Genomic DNA, 22146 nt, shown 5'->3' on the forward strand with positions numbered 1-22146 from the left:
AAAAAGTTTACTTGCATATTTTTGTTTTCACATATCACATAATCCACTTTCTTTACTGAATCTATATAAATGTGATGAAACACAACTTAACACAACCTCTGAGACGTTTGTTGTTGCTTTTATGTCAAAATTTCTTCATACATTATATCTATTGTTTTCCCATTAAATATATTCCATTTTTTTCTTGAAATTACAATGTTATGGGGTTTGTATCATCAGAGAAATTGTGAAAAGTAAAGTGGTAGTGACAGGAGATAAGCGGCGTAGTGCTTTCCTATTGCTGTTGCCACTACATTCTAGGGATTGCCAGAGGACTGATCACTGTGATTCCCATGACACTTAGCTAGGCTATGTCATCTGTACAAGAAAAAACACAGTCCACAGCTCACCATAAATCTTAAAGAGAATCAGCTAGACCAAGAGTGCACGAAAAAATACACCCCCGGCTGGGGTGGAACAATGCAAGAACCCAGTAGAAAAATATTCCTTCAGCACAAGAGGTCTATAGTAAAACTTGACTTTTATTGGAAAAATATAAAAAATAGGTACCAGACATAGGAAAAAAAGATGTAGAAAAACTTACATGGTCAATTCCAAGTATGCATGTATGGTTGAAGACAGACAAGCCTACGCGTTTCGGGACATCCGTCCCTTACTCATGGCAATACTATATTGCCATGAGTAAGGGACGGATGTCCCGAAACGCGTAGGCTTGTCTGTCTTCAACCATACATGCATACTTGGAATTGACCATGTAAGTTTTTCTACATCTTTTTTTCCTATGTCTGGTACCTATTTTTTATATTTTTCCAATAAAAGTCAAGTTTTACTATAGACCTCTTGTGCTGAAGGAATATTTTTCTACTGGGTTATGTCATCTGTGTCTGTGAAGAGACATCTCCTTTAATTATACTTATTGAACTCATTTATTAGATTAGTAACGCTTCTTATTTGTGTATTATTGTACAGTAGAATTGTCATTCTAAAGTAAGAAGCATAAATGATATCTACTAATACTGGCACCTGATTATTATGCTTACTTATATAGCGCCATCATATTCCACAGCGCTTTACAGATATTGTCAGTCACTGTCCCATATAGGGCTCACAAGCTATATTCCCTATCAGTATGTCTTTAGTGTGTGGGAGGAAACCAGAGTACCCAGAGGAAACCCACGCAAACACGGGGAGAACATACAAACTCCTTGCAGATGTTGCCCTTGGCAGGATTTGAACCTAGGACTCCAGTGCTGCAAGGCTAACCACTGAGCCACCGTGCTGCCCTTGATGAAATTGGATGCATTGGATGCATGCAGAGGTACAGTAGAGTGTATATATTTTTTAGCTGTATAATGGTCATGTGCATAAGAATTACTGTATGGTGTAGAGATTTAGACACCATATTAGCCATATTATTGGTTAATATTTTTGCAAAAAGGTTGTAATTGGAGATTGGGTGAAGGTTGGCCAAGTGTGATTCATTTTTTCCTGGATTTGGAAATGTGAAGATATTGTCTTGAAAATACTCAGAGGGGATGGTCTCTGAGATACTGAATTTTAAAAGCATAATTCTGGACCGACCCAGATGGGACTCGAACCCACAATCCCCAGCTCCGGAGGCTGATGCCTTATCCATTAGGCCACTGGGTCATCACCTATAGCTTCTTATATTCTCTATAGAGTTCAATGTAAAGCAGGTATCTACCACCACATTGTCACAATATAGGGGTAATATTGGTATAACTGGGTAAAGTGGTCCACTTCAATGTTGTGCCAAAGCCTAGCCAAGCCTCTAGTTTCTCCAGTTTCAAAGTTTATATGTTCAGGCAGGCCATTTTAAAATATTTTTTACGGTGTAGATTCTTAAAGCATGATTACATTCAGAAAAATCTCTCAAATGAAAAACTGTGTATCTTGTCCTGCCCACCATAGGAAACATGTATAGACACAGTCCAATATAAAAGTTGGTTCCCACGCTCTGACAGTGCACTTTACATTGGCCTGAAGAAGACGCCAGTCCAGTGTCGAAACGTGTAGCCTTTTATCTGTGTTTTGGAACCAATAACGTTATATATACTCATTCCTGAGTCTCCTGAGTGGCACTCCATCATATCCTGATTTTTTATTTATTTTTCTCCATCTTAGAAACAACAGTCTTAAGATATTCACACACTAATGTAATCCTATTTATTTACTATTATATACAGTCAGAGCTTTTCTGATGTGTGCACTATATTAAATACAGTCCTATGAAAAAGTTTGGGCACCCCTATTAATCTTAATCATTTTTAGTTCTAAATATTTTGGTGTTTGCAGCAGCCATTTCAGTTTGATATATCTAATAACTGATGGACACAGTAATATTTCAGGACTGAAATGAGGTTTATTGTACTAACAGAAAATGTGCAATATGCATTAAACCAAAATTTGACCGGTGCAAAAGTATGGGCACCTCAACAGAAAAGTGACATTAATATTTAGTACATCCTCCTTTTGCAAAGATAACAGCCTCTAGTTGCTTCCTGTAGCTTTTAATCAGTTCCTGGATCCTGGATGAAGGTATTTTGGACCATTTCTTTCTACAAAACAATTCAAGTTCAGTTGTTAGATGGTCGCCGAACATGGACAGCCCGCTCTCAAATGATCTGAAAACAAAGATTGTTCAACATAGTTGTTCAGGGGAAGGATACAAAACGTTGTCTCAGAGATTTAACCTGTCAGTTTCCACTGTGAGGAACATAGTAAGGAAATGGAAGACCACAGGGACAGTTCTTGTTAAGCCCAGAAGTGGCAGGCCAAGAAAAATATCAGAAAGGCAGAGAAGAAAAATGGTGAGAACAGTCAAGGACAATCCACAGACCACCTCCAAAGAGCTGCAGCATCATCTTGCTGCAGATGGTGTCACTGTGCATCAGTCAGCAATACAGCGCACTTTGCACAAGGAGAAGCTGTATGGGAGAGTGATGAGAAAGAAGCCGTTTCTGCACGTACGCCACAAATAGAGTTGCCTGAGGTATGCAAAAGCACATTTGGAGAAGCCAACTTCATTTTGGAAACAAAGATTGAGTTGTTTGGTTATAAAAAAAGGCGTTATGCATGGCGTCCAAAAAGAAACAGCATTCCAAGAAAAACACTTGCTACCCACTGTAAAATTTGGTGGAGGTTCCATCATGCTTTGGGGCTGTGTGGCCAATGCCGGCACCGGGAATCTTGTTAAAGTTGAGAGTCGCATGGATTCCACTCAGTATCAGCAGATTCTTGAGAATAATGTTCAAGAATCAGTGACGAAGTTGAAGTTACGCCGGGGATGGATATTTCAGCAGGACAATGATCCAAAACACCGCTCCAAATCCTCAGGCATTCATGCAGAGGAACAATTACAATGTTCTGGAATGGCCATCCCAGTCCCCAGACCTGAATATCATTGAACATCTGTGGGATGATTTGAAGCGGGCTGTCCATGCTCGGCGACCATCTAACTTAACTGAACTTGAATTGTTTTGTAGAAAGAAATGGTCCAAAATACCTTCATCCAGGATCCAGGAACTGATTAGAAGCTAGAGGAAGCGACTAGAGGCTGTTATCTTTGCAAAAGGAGGATGTACTAAATATTAATGTCACTTTTCTGTTGAGGTGCCCATACTTTTGCACCGGTCAAATTTTGGTTTAATGCATATTGCGCATTTTCTGTTAGTACAATAAACCTCATTTCAATCCTGAAATATTACTGTGTCCATCAGTTATTAGATATATCAAACTGAAATGGCTGTTATAAACACCAAAATATTTAGAACTAAAAATGATTAAGATTAATAGGGGTGCCCAAACTTTTTCATAGGACTGTATACCTTGCGGTAATTTATGTGGTGCAGGAAGAGGTTTTCATGTGTGTACTTTTTTTAAAGTTCATAACAAAAATGTAAGACAATCATGTTTGTATGCTGCCCTGTTTCTAAAGGTTTCCCGCAGTTTACACCGATGTGATATGTCTCCAGCGCAGATCAAATATTCTCTGTACTGTATTTTATCATACTACATGCAGCTCCATATAGTGTTGCACAATAAACTACAGGATGTCCTTGATTTATTTTCTTCTTCTACTTCCTGTGCATTTTACATGTTTGCAACATACTGAGAAAATGTCTATTCAACAGGAGGCAGAGGGTTTCATGAATACACATAGGTCCTCCGGGTCTCATGATTTAGAATTTATAGATTTGAGAATTATTTTCTTTAGAAATTAGGAAAAAGTAACAATTAGCCTTCTTATGACAGCGACTGGATCCCTCAATATTCTGTAACATTTCCTTACAATTATAACATAAATCTAAATCTACCAAGAGTCTAGCTGATATGATGATAGGGTAGGATTTAGCCAACATATGACCCTGGGAAAATTCAAGGTGGGGGCCCCAAACACTGAAATATTCAAACAACAACTTAGTTAAATCCTGTATTTTTCAAGGGTGCTATGCAAATAGCTTAAGTACTGCTTTCTACCACTTAAGGAGCATTAGTAGGGTTATAAAAGATCAGGGCACAATCCCAAGACACACAGAAAATAATATACGGTATACCTATACAGTTATGAAATAAAGTACCTACACGAGAAACAATTATTAGTACCATACAGTCATGGCATATCACTAGTGATGTGCAAACCTCATATATTTGCAAGGTTCTACTGCAAGTTTCAGTTCAGTCCGAACCAAACCAGAAGAGTTATTATTAAACCCTGGAAAAATAATAAACAGCTTATACTCAACTTTTGTCACATCTCTGCAGCTTCATTGTGGTGTCAGATCTTGTTTCTCATTTTCAGCAACCCTAGGATATAACTGAGGACGGTGACATGACATGGCGCACTTTGATGTCAAATCGTTTTGACGCAAACGCTATGACATTGACGTGCCAAGCGTTACCTATCACAGGCCTCAGAGATTTCTCAATGCCGCTCATGTCACCCAAGCGGATGGAAGAAAATAACAAATGTTCTAAAAAAAAGTTTGAATGCCATGCTGGAGACCCAGAGGGGTAAGGAAAGGAGAGGTAAGGAATATCAGCTGTATTACTATACTGCATCTCTGATAACACTGGTCAAGAGCCAAAATGTTTCGGGCATCAAACCAGTTGTTCTTAACTAATTTTGGGGTGCTGAGATTGAAATTGATACTAAAATTTTAAAATTGGCTTTACTTTTCATGATATAGACGTGCATTTTATATTTCTATTTATATTTGGTTAAGAAAGCCTACCACCTGTATTTTGGCTGCAAAATAGGCAACCAGGAAAAGAGTTGGGCTCCACACATATGCTGTAATACATGTTCTTCAAATCTCAGACAGTGATTGAACCGGAAGAGACAGTCTATGCCGTTTGCAGTGCCAGTGGTCTGGAGAGAGCCATCTGACCATAGTGACAATTGCTACTTCTGCAAGGTGCCTCCAATTGGGAAAGGAATTTCAAAAAGAAAGAAGTGGACTTTACAGTATCCGAATATTCCATCTGTGATACGCCCAGTAGCTCATTCTGAAGAATTGCCAGTTCCAAATGCTCCAGAAACATTCTCGCTCGATTCCACTAACGAGGAAGAAGAAGGAGTTTGTCATGAACCATCTACCTCGTCAGATCCAGACTTTCCTGCATCACTCTCCACTGAACCGCACCTTATATCGCAAAGTGAACTTAACGATCTTGTTAGAGATCTAGACCTGCCCAAGAGTAAGGCCGAGCTCTTAGGTTCCAGACTACAACAGTGGAATCTGTTGGCAGATGATGTTCGAATTTCTTTCTTTAGGAACCGTCAACAGTCTCTTGTCCAATTCTTCTTCATGGAGGGTGATCTTGTTGTATGCAATAACGTTTGTAGTTTAATGGATGCTCTCAAAATCCGCTATAACCCCCGTGAGTGGAGGCTATTTATCGATTCATCAAACCTAAGTCTTAAAGCTGTCTTACTTCACAATGGCAATGCACTACCATCAGTTCCAATTGGTTATGCTGTTCACATGAAGGAAACCTATAACAACATGAAAGAGCTCTTGAGATGCATAAACTATGATCAACATCTGTGGTGCTCTGTGGTGACTTGAAGGTGGTAGCGCTAGTGCTTGGTCTACAGGGAGGATACACCAAGTACTGCTGCTTCCTATGTGAGTGGGACAGTCGTGCAAGATCAGAACACTACAAGAAAAGAGACTGGCCACTCAGAAAGTCACTGCAGCCAGGGGCTAAAAATGTTATGCATCCAGCACTTGATCAAGCAGGAAAGATTCTGTTACCTCCTTTACATATCAAGCTTGGTCTTATGAAGAATTTTGTAAAGGCAATGGATAGAAATGAAGAGGCATTCAAATATCTCCTCTGTAAGTTTCCAAGGTTGAGTGAAGCGAAGATAAAAGCAGGAGTCTTTATTGGTCCTCAGATTCGTATGCTTCTTCAAGATGATGAGTTTTACCATTTGCTGCGTGGCAAAGAAACAACTGCATGGGAGGCATTCAAGTTAGTCGTGACTAATTTCTTGGGAAACACCAAAGCAGATAATTATGAAGAGTTGGTTGAAAATCTCCTGAAGGCATATAAAAACCAGGGATGTAACATGTCTTTAAAGATTCATTTCTTACACTCTCATCTAGACTTCTTTGCACCAAACTGTGGAGCGGTGAGCGATGAACATGGTGAACGATTTTATCAGGAAATTGCGACTATGGAAAAGAGATATCAGGGTAAATGGAACCCATCAATGCTTGCAGACTACTGCTGGACAATTATCAGAGACAATCCCATGTCTGAATACAAGAGACGTGTGTAAAGGAGCCGAATAGCAATTCAATAAGGATCTACGTTCCAAAGTTCAATAAACATACTTCATTTGTAAAAAATTCTTAGATATGACTATAAATTATAGTTGATTTTAGATAGAACTAAGTTTCCTAAGAATATATTTCCAAAATTTTAAAAACAGTACCTCTATTATTGCAGAAGTAATAAATATGTATCATATTCTATGCAATTCACAAAACAGTAAAATGAGAACTCTTCGATATCATAGAAACTAGAGCCAATTGACAGTTTTCCTTGTGATATTTGAAAGCACATAAAAATCATTAGGGAATGACTCATTTCATTTCAGAAACAAACAACTTTTGAAAATTTGTTGACCAGTGTAATGTTCAATTATTATTCTCTGTGGTCTAATGGGAAATCATTTGTTGATGTTGAACTCCAAAATCTTGGGATAGTACAACCCAAGCCAGTTTGTTCATCCCACAAAATTCAGCACCATTTTCCTCTGTGTGATTGCACCCTTAGAGCTGCTTGTGCTTATCAGCAGATGAAACTAGCCTTTCTACTTGTGGTCTCTGTGGACCATCCATCTGTTCACAGTGTGTGGGTGCCCTGAAGATGCCATTGAAAAAGAACAATATAACGGGTTATGGATTCTAGATTTTAAGGACACGTTGATCCAGGGATTTTATACTAACTGCCAGATTGGAGTCAGGAAGGAATTTTTTTCTCCTGAAATGACATAAGCTTTATGGGAGTTTTTTGCCTTCCTCTGGATCAACACAGTAGGTCACTGTAGGGTTATAAGTCGGACTTGATGGACTGATGTCTTCGTCCAACCTCATCTACTATGTAACTATGTAACTGTATTACCAATGAGCCCAATACAGTGATTGGAAGAGAGGTCACCTCCACTCACAAGAATCAGAGACCACCATGTAAAGTGGGTATAGGTGACATCTGGATGGCAGCAGCTAGGGAATGGTGACTTTATTTATTTATTTATTTAATCAGCTGGACAACCTTTTTAAAATATAGACAAGAAGGAACAGACAGCAACAAGCTAGACAGATATAATCTCCGAAATCATAATGCAAAAGCAACCTGGAGGTTAATAAAGAACATTTTGGGAGAATAATATTTATATGTTTGTAAAGCATTGGCATCAATTTAATGAAAATAATAATGCTATAATAGTTATAATTACAATAACAACCATTCAAGTATTATTAATGATAAAAAGTAAAATAGGATTTTTTTTTCTATTCAAGCAACTGTAAAAAGAATATTCTGGAATAATTTGTAAGAAAAAAACTGCTTAATCACATTAAAATCACAATTATCTTCATTTATAATCCTCATAGTTATGGATAATAGACAGTATAATAAGATTAATGTCCAACTCAGATAAGATTCCCACAATGGACTTTTGATGTTGACTTCCAACGTTCCAAATATAACATGTTGAAATGGTTGTCATAAGAACAAAATAATTCAGTAAAAATAGAATCTGTTTTCAGTTTTATATTATATGTCTGATAAACCAAACACTGAATCATATGCCCTTTTCTTGCGGTGATAAAAGTAGTAAAACTTCTAAAACTCTTCACACGTATTTTACATGTTTTATTTGACTTAAGGAAAGGTTAATCATTTCAGAAGACCTTGGTTAAGGGACCTTTAGTGAAATGTCTTAAATGTTCATCTGTTTTAATTACCAATTAATATTTTCCTGGTATATTAATGTTCGCTATATTTAATGTTCATGATATTCACTTTAATTGGAGTATAATGTGCTCCTCGCATGGAGGTGATGTAGTACAGCAGGGGAGATGCTTGGTGTTAGATCATAGTGCATATCACCTTGGAAAAAGTAAAGAGTCAGGGTCCTGGATATAAAGATTCTGGCTATAGCTGTAGAGAAAGAACGCTCCTGGAGTATTGACCAAAAAAGACAACTGATTCTGAAAAATTGTATTTGTGATTGATCAAATGAAGAATAAATAGGACACATTTCTGACTAGCACATGACAGATATTGACCCGACCTCGTGACTTGTCAAAAGTACTAAGTGATTGCAGATAAATAACCGCTGACCATTAGCACCAGAATACGGTGAGCGAATCTCCTTGGATATTAGCTGATACTTACATTTACAGTACAACGTATTCATTCAATGCTTCAGGACAGCAGCATTCTGCGTATTCTTAATGTGTCTTATATGCTTTTGTTTCAGATCAACATACTCATATTTGCTAACATCTATTAAAGCATAACTCAACTCCTTTAAGATTTTTATAAAGGCATTTTCAGTGCTTTTATGTAAAATGTTATACATGCATTTTTTTTAAGTGGAGGCACCATTTGCAGAAAGACTTCTGCTACCATCCCTTCTCACACTTAGAGTGCAGCAGTCAGTCACTTACAGTCCTGCCCAGTGCTGTCACAATCTCATACATGGGATGGGAGTTGTTCTCCCGCATGGAGCTCACCATGGACAGCATCCTTCTGTCACCCACCACCTGTACTGGGTGCAGGGGGCTCCCCAGGACAGAGCTGGCCCTTCTAATCAGCTTGTCGAGTCTATTCCTATCCCTGGTTGATAAGCTACTCTCCCAGCAGGCCACTCCGAAGAAGATGGCTGATGCTACTACAGAATTGAAAAGGCCCAAAGAAGTGGCCCCTGGACTCCAAAAGCCCTCAGCCCCCTAAACAGGTAGAGCCTGCTGTGACCCTTTCTGTGCAGCGCATCCAGGTGATCAGCCCAGTCCAGCTTATTATTGAGGAGTACACCCAGATACTTATAGCTGTTGACTATCTCAATACCTGTCCCCTGGATGTCCACTGGTTTTGGAGCATGTCTCCACTTGCAAAAGTCCACCACCATTTTCTTGGTCTTCCCAACATTAATCCTGAGGTGGTTCTGCTGGCACCAATCCATTATTGGGTGGCGGTTTTACTGTGACAGTGCCCTAGTAGTGCCCCCCAGAGGTAATAGTCCCACCATACAGGTAATATTACCTGTGGGGGGCACTATTAGGGCACAGTTACAGTGTGATAAACCCTCCTGGCCTATACTTTATTAAGGGAGCTCTCTTTATATCACCCCTAATTGAGCATTGGACCCTGTCCTCCCCATACTTTTATTAAGGGATCTGTGAGTACCACCAATAGGCTATGCAAGATATGAAGAGATCTTACTCAATAAAGTATAGGGAAATATATGTAACATCTCTGCCTGTTCGGGTCACTGCACCACCCTCTGCTCGCATGCTGCGGCGCAGGAGGCGTGTGCAGTTTGAGAATCTGCTTAAAGTTTTTAGTTGCACTGTGTGAACACGGCTCTAGTCCTTAATTGGATTTGCACCACACCCGTCTTCTGCTAAGGTTGCCTCTGTCCATTAAGTGGTTAATCTGGCCTTGCCCTGTGATTGACAGCTGCCTTTCTGTGAACTCCATGGGCGGGTTCTTCCTCCCTATTTAGCCTTGGTTCCCATTCACACCAGTGCTTGTTATTGCCGTGTGCATACCTGCTCTTACTGTCCCTGTTTGCTTATACTATTATACTTGACCTTTGGCTTTTCTCATTGACTATTCTCTTGACTCCGATTTGGCACTGCATCGCTCTCCTGTTACCGAACCCTGCTAGCTGACCTCCCTTTGTTGTTGTTCGTCTTGTCTGCGTTTTGTGTTTCACATATTCAGGGAGGGATTGTCCTTGTGGTTGTCGCCTATTACCTAGGATAGGGCCTGGCAATAGGAAGGGAACGCGGGGGGCTTCAGCTTAGGGCTCACTGTCTCTTGTGCCCCTCCCAGGGTTTAACAGTTCTGGGAATTGCTGTCTTAGCAATTCCCTTACAATATACAAATGTAATAATTAAATATGCAATTTATTGTGTTTTCTTATGAGCCACCCAACCACCCCAAACCGTGCCCCACTGTCAAGTCTGTAAAGATAAAATTAAAGTTGTTTTCAAGCCTATGGGCGATTCTCAATTTTAATCTTGAATTTTATGTTTTTGCTTAAAGACACTAAAATGTTAAGCTGGCAAATGTTATCATCCAGCTACTGGCTACAGTGAAGAAACTATTCATCATGGTTTGCAGCAGAGAAGACAAAGCTTCCACGAAATGTATAAGAGCTATCACCGATTTCACGATTCTGATGAAAATCACAATAATTCTTTGAAATGATGAATTAATTAAATTAATATGATTAATTGCACAGCCGTCCTTCACAACCTGCAGGGAGTTCGTTTTTGCATCACTGTCACAGCAGATTTTACACCTGAGCATTTATTATAATTTTTTTACTAACCTTGTTTTAGCATATAAAATCTAAAGTACAAGTGGAATGTACAACAGGGCCGGTCCTGGTTGTAGTTGAAGCCTGAGTTAGCTTGACATGGATATTTATTCCCAAATCCAATGGACCTTTGTATCTAATGGACCTAGGTTTGTTTGATACTGATGCAAACTTTGATGTACAGTATGGGTTAATATTATGTAGACATGCAGACATATACAGTACATCAATATTGCCCTAATGCTCAAGGATACTTGGCTCAAAGTCTGGATGACAAGGAAATTTTTACAGTAAAATTGTATTCCTGGCACTCGTAACAGTGATCACCTTCACTGTAAGGCTGGGGCCCCATTTGGTGCAAATGTTGTGGAACTACGGCAGAAATGCCATGGAAAAAAACACAGCATTTTACAGTGACTGTATAGTGGATGGAACTCGAGCGAATCCCATCTCCATACTGCGGCAAAATGTGCACAGTGTACATGTTGCGATTTCGAAAACCATTGCGGCTTTGGAAATGGTAGCATATCAGTTATACCTATGGAAATGCCGTCAGTTTCCCTATAGGTATATTACATGAAAATGTTGTGGGAAAAACTGCAATGTGTTGCTGCCACAGTTTTTCCCACAGAGTGCTTTTGCTCTGGCCCACTACATGGAGCCTTAGGGTTAGTTCACACTGAGTATTTTGCAGGTGGACTTTGAGGTGGAATCCGCCTCAAAATCCGCCTGCAAAATGGCTTCCATTGACTTTAATGGGAGGTAATCGCATTTTTATCTGCTAGCTAGTAGCGGAAAAAAGAAGCGAGATTACCTATTTTGCTGCCGATTTCACAGCTCGAGACACGCTCCTGTTTAGGCCCATCTAATCCTCCAGCATGTGGTATTGTGTAAAGACGTACGTATCTAATCCTGCGGCATGTGTAACTGTGTATAGACTCACATATCTAATCCTCCGGCGTGTGGAACAGTGTGAAGACACGCATATCTAATCCTCTGGTGTGTGGTACTATGTGTTGAGGTACGTATCTAATCCTCCAGCGTGTGGAACTGTGTGAAGACTAGCGTATCTAATCCTCTGGCATGTGGAATTGTGTGTAGATGCACTTATCTAATCCTGCAGCGTGTGTAACTGTGTGCATTGGCACGTATCCAATCCTCCGGTGTGTGGTATTGTGTGCAGTGGTGCATATTTATCCTGTGGCGTGTGGAACTGTATGCAGATGTGCATCTCTAAACCTCCTGCATGTGGTATTGTGTGCATATGTACATATCTAATCCTCCAGCCGGCATGTGGTACTGTGTGAAGACGTGTGTATCTAATCCTCCAGCATGTGCTACTGTACGCAGACATACATATCTAATCCTCCATCCAGCTGTGTGAAGACCCGTGTATCTAATCCTCTGGCGCATGATACTGTGTATTGACTTGTGTATTTAATCCTTTGGCGTGTCATACTTTGAGCAGACGCACGTATCTAATCCTTTGGCATGTGGAACTGTGTGCAGACATGCATATCTAATCCTTTGGCAGGTGGAACTGTGTGCAGACACGTGTATCTAATCCTCTGGTGTGTGGTACTGTGTGCTGACTTGTGTATCTAATCCTCCAGCATGTCGTACTTTGTGCAGACACACATATCTAATCCTCTGGCATGTTTAACTGTGTGCAGACACGGGTATCTAATCCTCCGGCGTGTGGAACTGTGCGTAGACGCACGTATCTAATCTTGTGGCATGTGGAACTGTGTGCAGACGTGCGTATCTAATCCTCCGGCATGTGGAATTGTGTGTAGATGCATGTATCTAATCCTGCAGTGTGTGTAACTGTGTGCATTGGCGCGTATCCAATCATCTGGCTTGTGGTATTGTGTGCAGTGGCACTTATCTAATCCTGCAAAACAAACCTGCAAGTCTTTCACTTATATCCCAACTGCCATACACACGTTCACTCCACATGCACAATCCAATACTAATATCCAAAATGAGATACACGCATCAGAGGATTAGATACACAAATCAGCACACAGTATCACATGTCAGAGTATTAAATACGCGCGTCTGCACACAGTTCCACAAGCTGAAAGATTAGATATGCCCATCTGCACACAGTTCCACAAGCTGAATCTTTAGCCTTTTGTACTTTGCGTGAATATAATCCTCTGGCATGTGGAACTGTGTGCAGCCATGCATATCTAATCTTTTGGCGTGTGTTACTTTGTGCAGATGCGTTCATCTAATCCTCTGGTGTGTAGAACTGTGTGCAGACACGTGTATCTAATCCTCTGGCATGTGATACTGTGTGCTAACCTGTGTGTCTAATCCTCCAGCATATGGTAATTTGTGCAGATGCATGTATCTAATCTTCTGGCATGTGGAACTGTGTGCAGATGCGCGTATCTAATCTTTAGCCATGTGGTACTTTGCACGCATCTAATCCTCTGGCGTGTGATACTGTATACTGTTGCGTGTATCTAATCCTCTGATGAGTGATACTGTGTGCTGAAGTGTGTATCTAATCCTCTGGCGTGTGGTACTTTGTGTAGACGCATGTATCTAATCCTCTGGCATGTGGAACTGTGTGCAGACGCACGTATATAATCTTTTGGCGTGTTGTGCTTTGTACAGACATGCATATCTAATCCTCTGGCGTGTGGAACTGGGTGCAGACGCACGTATCTAATCCTCTGGCATGTGGAACTGTGTGCAGACACACGTATCTAATCCTTCAGCTTGTGGAACTGTGTGCAGACGGGCGTATCTAATCTTTCAGCTTGTGGAACTGTGTGCAGACGCGCGTATTTAATACTCTGACATGTGATATTGTGTGCTGATTTGTGTATCTAATCCTCTGATGCGTGTATCTCATTTTGGATATTAGTGTTGGATTGTGCATGTGGAGTGACCGTGTGTATGGCAGTTGGGATATAAGTGAAAGACTTGCAGGTTTGTTTTGGCTAATGGGGGCCAGGGTTTTGGGAAAGCTGTATCTCCGGAACTGTACGCCCGATTGAGTTGGGTTCTCGTCTTAAACCTTACTGGACACCTGAAGTATCCGTGTGCCAAATTTGGTGACGATCAGTCCAGTTGTTTGGTCGTGCATAGAGAACAGACAGACAGACAGATAGACAGGAATTAATTTTTATAATATAGAGAGAGTTTATCGTATGTATGTAACATTATTTTTCATGAAAAACAAGAGTGCAATATAGCTTTGAAATAATAATTCTAAGGAAATATATTATTAGATATACCTTCCAATTATTTTTATGATGTCATTCCTGCCTCACAGCTGTAGGTGAAAATTGAACAATCTCCATGATATAAGGCAGACGACAAGACTCAGGTTATTGCTTTATAACTTCCTTTGGCTTGTGACTAAACGCTGTTGCAGCATGGGGTAAAGGGGAGTCAGCCGTAGTCACTGTACAAGAATTATCACTTCTGATGGAATTGTCTTTGGGTTAGACTGTACTGACCATTAACAAAGATGAAACTTTCACACTTTCTCTCTTATATTTTGTTAGGTTTCATCTTCTTTTCCTCTCCTCTTCCAATGAAAAAATATTATAGGAAAAAATAGAAAATGGCATAGGAATAAATTAAAGTGGTTTATGAAGAAAAGTTCAAAGACTCAGGACTGGACTGACTGTTCTAAAGAGCTTTCTGTATAAATGTATTAGTTGGCAGATTAAAGGGAATTCATTACTTATAGTTTTTATTAATTATTACCAGATTGTAGATTTTTTTATTCCGTTTTTCGATACATGTCTATGATAACTGCCTCTTTACTGTCCGTGGTGAGCTCCATGCCAGAGAATAAATCCCACCCCATGTACGAGACCTTGACGGCACTTGGCAGCACTGTAAGGGACCGTCTGCTTCACCCCAAGTGTGAAAAGGAGCGCTATCGCAAGTCCTTCCTTCCAACCGCAGTCAGGCTGTATAATCTACATCAGACCAAGCGAAGAGAGAGAGCTAAATTATCCTGAAGTCTTATTTCTTTTTTTCTTTAGCTGCTATGGATTCCTAGTATTTTTCTTCTATCTGATATTCTCAATTTATGTGTGTCTCCTTCTGTAATATATTACTGTGTATTATCCTGTATCTGTATTACTATGCTGCTGTAACGCACTGAAATTTCCCCAAGGTGGGACTATAAAAGGATTATCTTATCTTTACTTAGGCTTCTGTTAACAGCATTTAGAGATATGCTTTACAGCAGCCAAATGGGTCACATGCAGCTATAGTCTGGAGATCACTCACTTGGGGAATGCCTCTTGGGAGTGCAAGCCTCTTGCAGCTGTTTTCTTCTACTTTCTGCCCCCTTTTTATAGTTTTATTTAAAAAAAAAAAAAAAAAAAAAGCAAAAAATAAGCAACTGCACAGACAACATACAAAATCTGAAAGCAGTGATATCACAATTAAAAAGCCATTCTCAGAGTAATGCCCATAATATGGCCAAGGCTTCAACAGAGCCAATAATGCCAGAATATCAATAGAACTCAAAATGACAACCCCCCAGTAGTGTCCATGGTCTCAGCCCCAATATAAGGATCATATCATGACGTTTATCAATCACTGCTGATGTATTTGCCATTGCATGTTTGTCTACAACTATTATTGAATTATTTTTCTCAATTAAATTGAGTGAGTTTTTGAATGCTATCCAATGAACTTTGATCTGCTAACCCGGTTGCTCTTTACAAATGTCACAAGGTCCCATCTGGCTCACAATTTTGGAAAGGATTATTGACCCCAGAAATATTTTATTTAATTAAACATATGAACATGAACGTAATAAAAATGGGTGCATTTATAAGGATATGCTTATTAGGACAAGTGTATGTACAAAGATTTCCTAGGTTAATGCTTATACCAAAGGTCAGCCTCCTATTGTGACAGTCTTGTGCCTCCTGTCTGCCTGTCAAATATGAGTAATCACAATATCAGTCCAATTAGAATCAAAGCACTGTATTTGTTGTACAAGAGAAATATTTATTGGACATTTTCGGAATATGCAAAATGACGCAGATTTATTACGACCGGTGTTTTGTATATGCCTAGGTCCTGACTGATGCAGGGAATGACTGATTTATCAAGAGGATCTGGCCTCTATATAGATTAGGCACACGCCTGTCCATCAGAATGGGAATTGTACTTTCCATTATACACAAAATGAGGCGAGTGAGGAGCAAAGAGTTTTTTGCAGCACTTGTTTGGCACAAGAAATTGCCTTGTGCCAAATGTGTGGCACAATATCACCGTTTTGTGCCCGTAAAAATGGTGTAAAGGAATTAATCAATTCCCCCTAATGTCTTTCCTCCTCAGGGAATTTGATTTAGAGGATGAATATTAATGAAAAAACAAAAAACGATGTGCTAATGAAAACCAGTACCACCAAAACCACATAAGGTGAGAAGCTTTCATTTGAAATAACCTATACTTACCTTATGTACGTCACCATACGTGGCTCGGTGCTGTTCTCTCTTTTTGGTCCCCATCTAGCAGGAAATGACAGGGATAGGAGGAGGGACACACGTCCCCAACCTGCTACATCTAGCAGTGACTGGCGCTCATTTTGAGATGCAATAGTGGAGGGACACCACTTAGGGAATACCTAAGAGAGAAGCTGCAGACACCGCTTTCCGCTCTACTCCTCAAACATTATTCCTATGTGTAACAGAGGGACACCTCCAATGGAGACCAAAGCAATAAAAAGATTTTCATGTTGTAAATTAATAAAGTTTAGTATGTAATAATTCCTTATATATTTGGCAGCCACAGGTACACACCTATAATAAAGCACATCAGGCATCGTGGTATTATTTATACAGTATGTCTGATGTCAGAAAAGTACACAAGCTTTAATCTTCACAAAATAAAAAGATTATTAAAATACCTTTTTTTAAATTTTACAATGGGATCAGTGTGCTAGTCACTAGCAACATGGCTGGCACACTGACAGAGCGCACAACCCTAACCCTATAGTTACATGAATGTCATAATCAGCCGTGTGACGAATGGCTATCACATGGCTGCAGCAATATTCATTCAAGTGAATGGGGGCTATTCACATAACTAATATTGGGAAAATATAGGTCAGTTATATTTTTACCAGTATTCATGGATCCCTTCATATGCTCATGTATGAGGCATCTTTGAAAATGGATGCCTCTCGGGTGCAACAAGAGGCACCATTTTTCATAACTGTTATGCAACGTTCACATGAATGTAGTGTAATAGTAGTAGCCAATGTTCGCCCTAAATAATGCCAGCAAGTGTGCTCCAATGCGTGACCAACAAATAGGTGCTCAAGGGCCATTTCCTCTTCATCTTTTGTTCAGTCAGTGACTAATGCCTGGTTTACATCTGCATTTGGCTCTCCAGGAAAAATCAGTTTTTGAAACCAACTCAAAATCCCCAAAATCTGATTTTGAACAGTTCTTCTTAAAGGGGCTCTATCAGCAAAATCATGCTGATAGAGCCCCACATATGCGTGAATAGCCTTTAAAAAGGCTATTCAGGCACCGTAAATGTTATATTAAACTACCCCCCCCGTTTTAAAATAATAACCTAAAAAAGAATGTGCTCTACTTACCGAACGTGCACGCTGGGCGGGCATTCAGGGTGTGTCTTCATCTTCATCCACGCCTCCTCTTCCTGCGATGTCCTCCGGTCCCGTCCTCCTCTGGCGCTCGCGAACGGACTTTGATAAAAAAAAAATGACCTGGGCGCATGCGCAGTAGCATGCGGCTTCTACTACGGCTACTGCGCATGCGCCCCGGCTATCACTGTCCGTTCGCGAGCGCCGGAGTAGGACGGGACTGGAAGACATTGGAGGAAGAAGAGGCGGGGAAGAAGATGAAGACACACCCTGAATGCCTGCCCAGTGTGCACGTTCGGTAAGTAGAGCACATTCTTTTTTAGGTTATTATTCTAAAACTGGGGGGTAGTTTAATATAACATTAGCAATGCCTGAATAGCCTTTTTAAAGGCTATTCACGCATATGTGGGGCTCTAGCAGCATGATTTTGCCGATAGAGCCCCTTTAAAACCCATTGATTTTAATGAGTTATAAAAACCATTCGCTGGTGTGCGTTTGGAGCAATTCCATCTGGTAGCTGCTCTTTTGGATGGAGAAAAAAGTCGGACTTGCAGGACCCTTTATCTGTCCAAAAAATAAGGATACCAGACGGACAGCAACTAATCCGCTTCTTTTAACATTGAGGTCTTTGGAAAGCGGATTACAAATGGATAGTATTCCGTTTGTGTCTGTTTTTCAATCTATTTTTCCCTCTGCGCATGCTCAGAATTTAGGAAAAAAAAACAAAAAACGGATTGGTGAATAATGGACACAAACGCTCAGGTTTTTTTGAACGAACACCTATTAACTAATCCATTTAAAAAGACAGATTCGTGTATCTGCTGTGTAACGGTTTGGAATCCTTTTTGCACCAAATCGTGTTTTTTGGTTTTTTTACAAATGGCTTGCAAGCGGACGGATACCAGACGCAAGTATGAACCTACTGTAATACTGTTTGCAAAACATCTAGACCTAACCCAGATTATAATCTGAGCTACTTGATGTAAATGTATTCCCGGTCTTCCCCATATTGCGGTACATGTCAATGATTAGCGTATACACTACTATAAGGGAAATACGGTTTTGATTTCTTTACAGTAGTTGACTACGCTACTATAGCAACAGGTAACAATCCAAGAGCCTCCATTATGCTATAGTTCAGAAGAATTCTTGACCTTAGCAATGTTCTGCAATATGAATAACTGGATTCATTGTATAGTGTGAGCCAATGCGCACACACACAGTGAATTTACACACATCATAATTGCTCACATTAACATTTCCAATGAAATTTTACATTTTATTGAAAGACAATAAATAAGTACAAAAATGATTTTTTTTTGTTCCTGGATGTATTCCATGCCTTTTGGCTTTTCTGTGTACTTGGCAGGCAGATGTCATGGTGCCATAGCTCTACATATATCCAATCATCAGAGAGCGGTGCGAGACCAGAGTGCTGCTCAGACAGATCTACAGAGAAAGAGACAGGGGGAGAAAAAGAGAGAGCAAAGTGGAGAGGAGGGGCTGTGAACCACAAGCAGAGAAAAGTGTTACCATGAGGTTAGCATAGGGAAGACGAGAAGCTGAGAGACAGAGCAGGAAAGTAACAATTGTAATAGGAGCTTTCCACAGACAGACATTACATGTGCAAAGGAAATAAGCATGAAGTGCCTGAGAGCCTGACATAGACTTCTGCAGGGAAATAATCTCTTCTCTACAGGGTGTCAGGAGAGAAACCAACAGTGACATCTCCAGCAAGAATATCAAAGTCCAAGTCTCCAAAGCTGACTGGCACAGGTAATTTCATCTCTCATTCTCTAGCTTTAATTCTTCACTATGCAAATCTACATATATATATATATATATATATATATATATATATATGTATATATATATATATATATATATATATATATATATATATGTATTTTCTATGTATATTTTTATTAAGATGTTGATCTAATCTATATCTATATTGTCTATTCTATTATTCTATAATCATCTGACATACTATTATATTATCTTACTAAATGACAAATTTACTTCCACTACATCTGCCAAACTGAGCTCTGCCACATCATCTATCCTACAATCTATACGAGTCATATACTGTTTATATAGTGTCTCTGAACATATCTCCTACTAACTATAAGGTATACATCTCTAAGCACTTTACTCATAAGAGTCATAAATTTATGTTGGTTTCTTATATGGTCTATGTTTTATTCCTTGTTTCAGGCTGTAAACAATCTCTATGGTATTACTATAATGAAACATGGAAAAAAGTGCTGATGTGTAAAATTCTCAAGGGATTTTCAATGGAATTGTTTTATGGAGATGTGGATGAAGGAGATAGCAAATAATATAAAAGCAGTAACAAGTGATCATTGAATGCACGCTGCTTAATATGACTGTCAGCGCCAATGTAGAAATGATCAATATTCTCTACAGACAGAAATGTGCATTAGTGCTGGATACAAGTGGCATATTAGTATGCGCTAGACACATTCAATTAAGATACCTAAGATATTACTGTAGGACCTGTTGTAACCCATTATTTACTCCATCCACGTTAAATGAGGCTGAGCTGCCAGCTACTCAGCCAAGTGCTTGATCTTCATGTCAAAGACACTTGTGACTTCTTGTGTTCTTGGAATCAGTAGTGCATGCTAACCATGGTGATCATAATCAGCAACCATTAGCCACAGATCTACATGACAACATGTGCTCCTTGTCTCCAGAACTTCTTAGTTTCCATAGGTACCCTAGTCTCTGAACTGATATACGCTAATGTAACAGGTACTATAATTGTATGCAGCATGCAATGTAAGTAAATGCATGATCGATAACCGTGAGATTACTCCTTAATAGGAACCTGTAACATGAAAAATGCAGTCTAGTCTGTAGGCAGCATGTTATGGGGCAGAAGGAGCTGAGCAGATCGATGTATAGGGGTGTGGGGAAAGATTCAGTGTAACCTGTCATTTATTCATTGAAGTCTCTGCTCAGTCTATGTTGAGAAGTCAAAGAGGCGGTCCTACTAGTGATTGACAACCTCCCCTCTATGATTGTAAATATAGCGATAGCTGTCAATCACTGATAAGACCGCCCTCCCTACATAGAAAGATATTGTTATACTAAGTCTTATCTCACTAAGTTATATATCAGTCTGCTCAGCTCCTCCTGCTCTATAACATGCTGCTTTTAGATGACACTGCATTTTCCATACTATTATATTATCTCATTATAATAAATAATTCCTATATTTAAAGGGAACCTGTCACATTGACAATGATGTCTGATCTCTATGCAGAATGGTATAGAGCAAGATGAGCTGAGCAGACTGATATACAGGTTTGTGGGAAAATATTTAGTATATCTTGTATCTATTTAAATGAAATGTCTGCTCTTTCTTTGCTTAGCAGTACAGTAGGTGATACTATAGGTGGTCCTGTATATGGTCTGTAGCTATAGTAGCTAGCTGGCAGCTTTTCTGTATGATTGTGCATATAGGAATAGCTTCACTATGTAAGACCGCCCCCTGGACTCCTACGCATAGAAAGTACAGGGATTTAATTTAAGAAAATAAAGTTTTACTGCATTATTCCCACAAACGTATATAATATTCCAAGGGAAACACGGTGGCTCAGTGTTTATCCTTGCAGTGCTGGAGTCCTGGGTTCGAATCCTGCCAAGGACAGCATCTGAAAGGAGTTTGTATGTTCTCCCCGTGTTTGCATGGATTTTCTCCCATACTCAAAAGACATACTGATAGGGGAAATGTACATTGTACATTACATTAAAAAACCCAAAACATATATAGCATTCTATGCAGCTTTATAACCAGCTGCTCACTGATAGGGCTGCATGTACAATGTGACCGATTTACTTTAGGGTATTCATTTGGCTTTTTTTTTTTTTTTTTTTTTAATGTAGTTTGTAAATGAGTTATGACTAGAGATGAGCGAACACTAAAATGTTCGAGGTTCGAAATTCGATTCGAACAGCCGCTCACTGTTCGAGTGTTCGAATGGGTTTCGAACCCCATTATAGTCTATGGGGAACATAAACTCGTTAAGGGGGAAACCCAAATTCGTGTCTGGAGGGTCACCAAGTCCACTATGACACCCCAGGAAATGATACCAACACCCTGGAATGACACTGGGACAGCAGGGGAAGCATGTCTGGGGGCATAAAAGTCACTTTATTTCATGGAAATCCCTGTCAGTTTGCGATTTTCGCAAGCTAACTTTTCCCCATAGAAATGCATTGGCCAGTGCTGATTGGCCAGAGTACGGAACTCGACCAATCAGCGCTGGCTCTGCTGGAGGAGGCGGAGTCTAAGATAGCTCCACACCAGTCTCCATTCAGGTCCGACCTTAGACTCCGCCTCCTCCGGCAGAGCCAGCGCTGATTGGCCGAAGGCTGGCCAATGCATTCCTATGCGAATGCAGACTTAGCAGTGCTG

The 22146-nt window shown here is 39.9% G+C and overlaps 1 protein-coding gene and 1 non-coding gene across 2 annotated transcripts in view; one reads left to right on the forward strand and one right to left on the reverse strand.

The window, feature by feature from the left end:
• Positions 1-22146, forward strand: part of LOC142200299 (transcription elongation factor A protein 1-like) — a 524101-nt gene that overhangs the window by 403359 nt on the left and 98596 nt on the right. The window lies entirely within an intron of this gene.
• On the reverse strand, positions 1578-1650 carry TRNAR-CCG (transfer RNA arginine (anticodon CCG)). The gene has a single exon. It is a non-coding gene; the product is annotated as a tRNA-Arg (tRNA).

Source organism: Leptodactylus fuscus, chromosome 4 (assembly GCF_031893055.1).
Source record: "Leptodactylus fuscus isolate aLepFus1 chromosome 4, aLepFus1.hap2, whole genome shotgun sequence".
Classification (NCBI taxonomy): Eukaryota; Metazoa; Chordata; class Amphibia; order Anura; family Leptodactylidae; genus Leptodactylus; species Leptodactylus fuscus.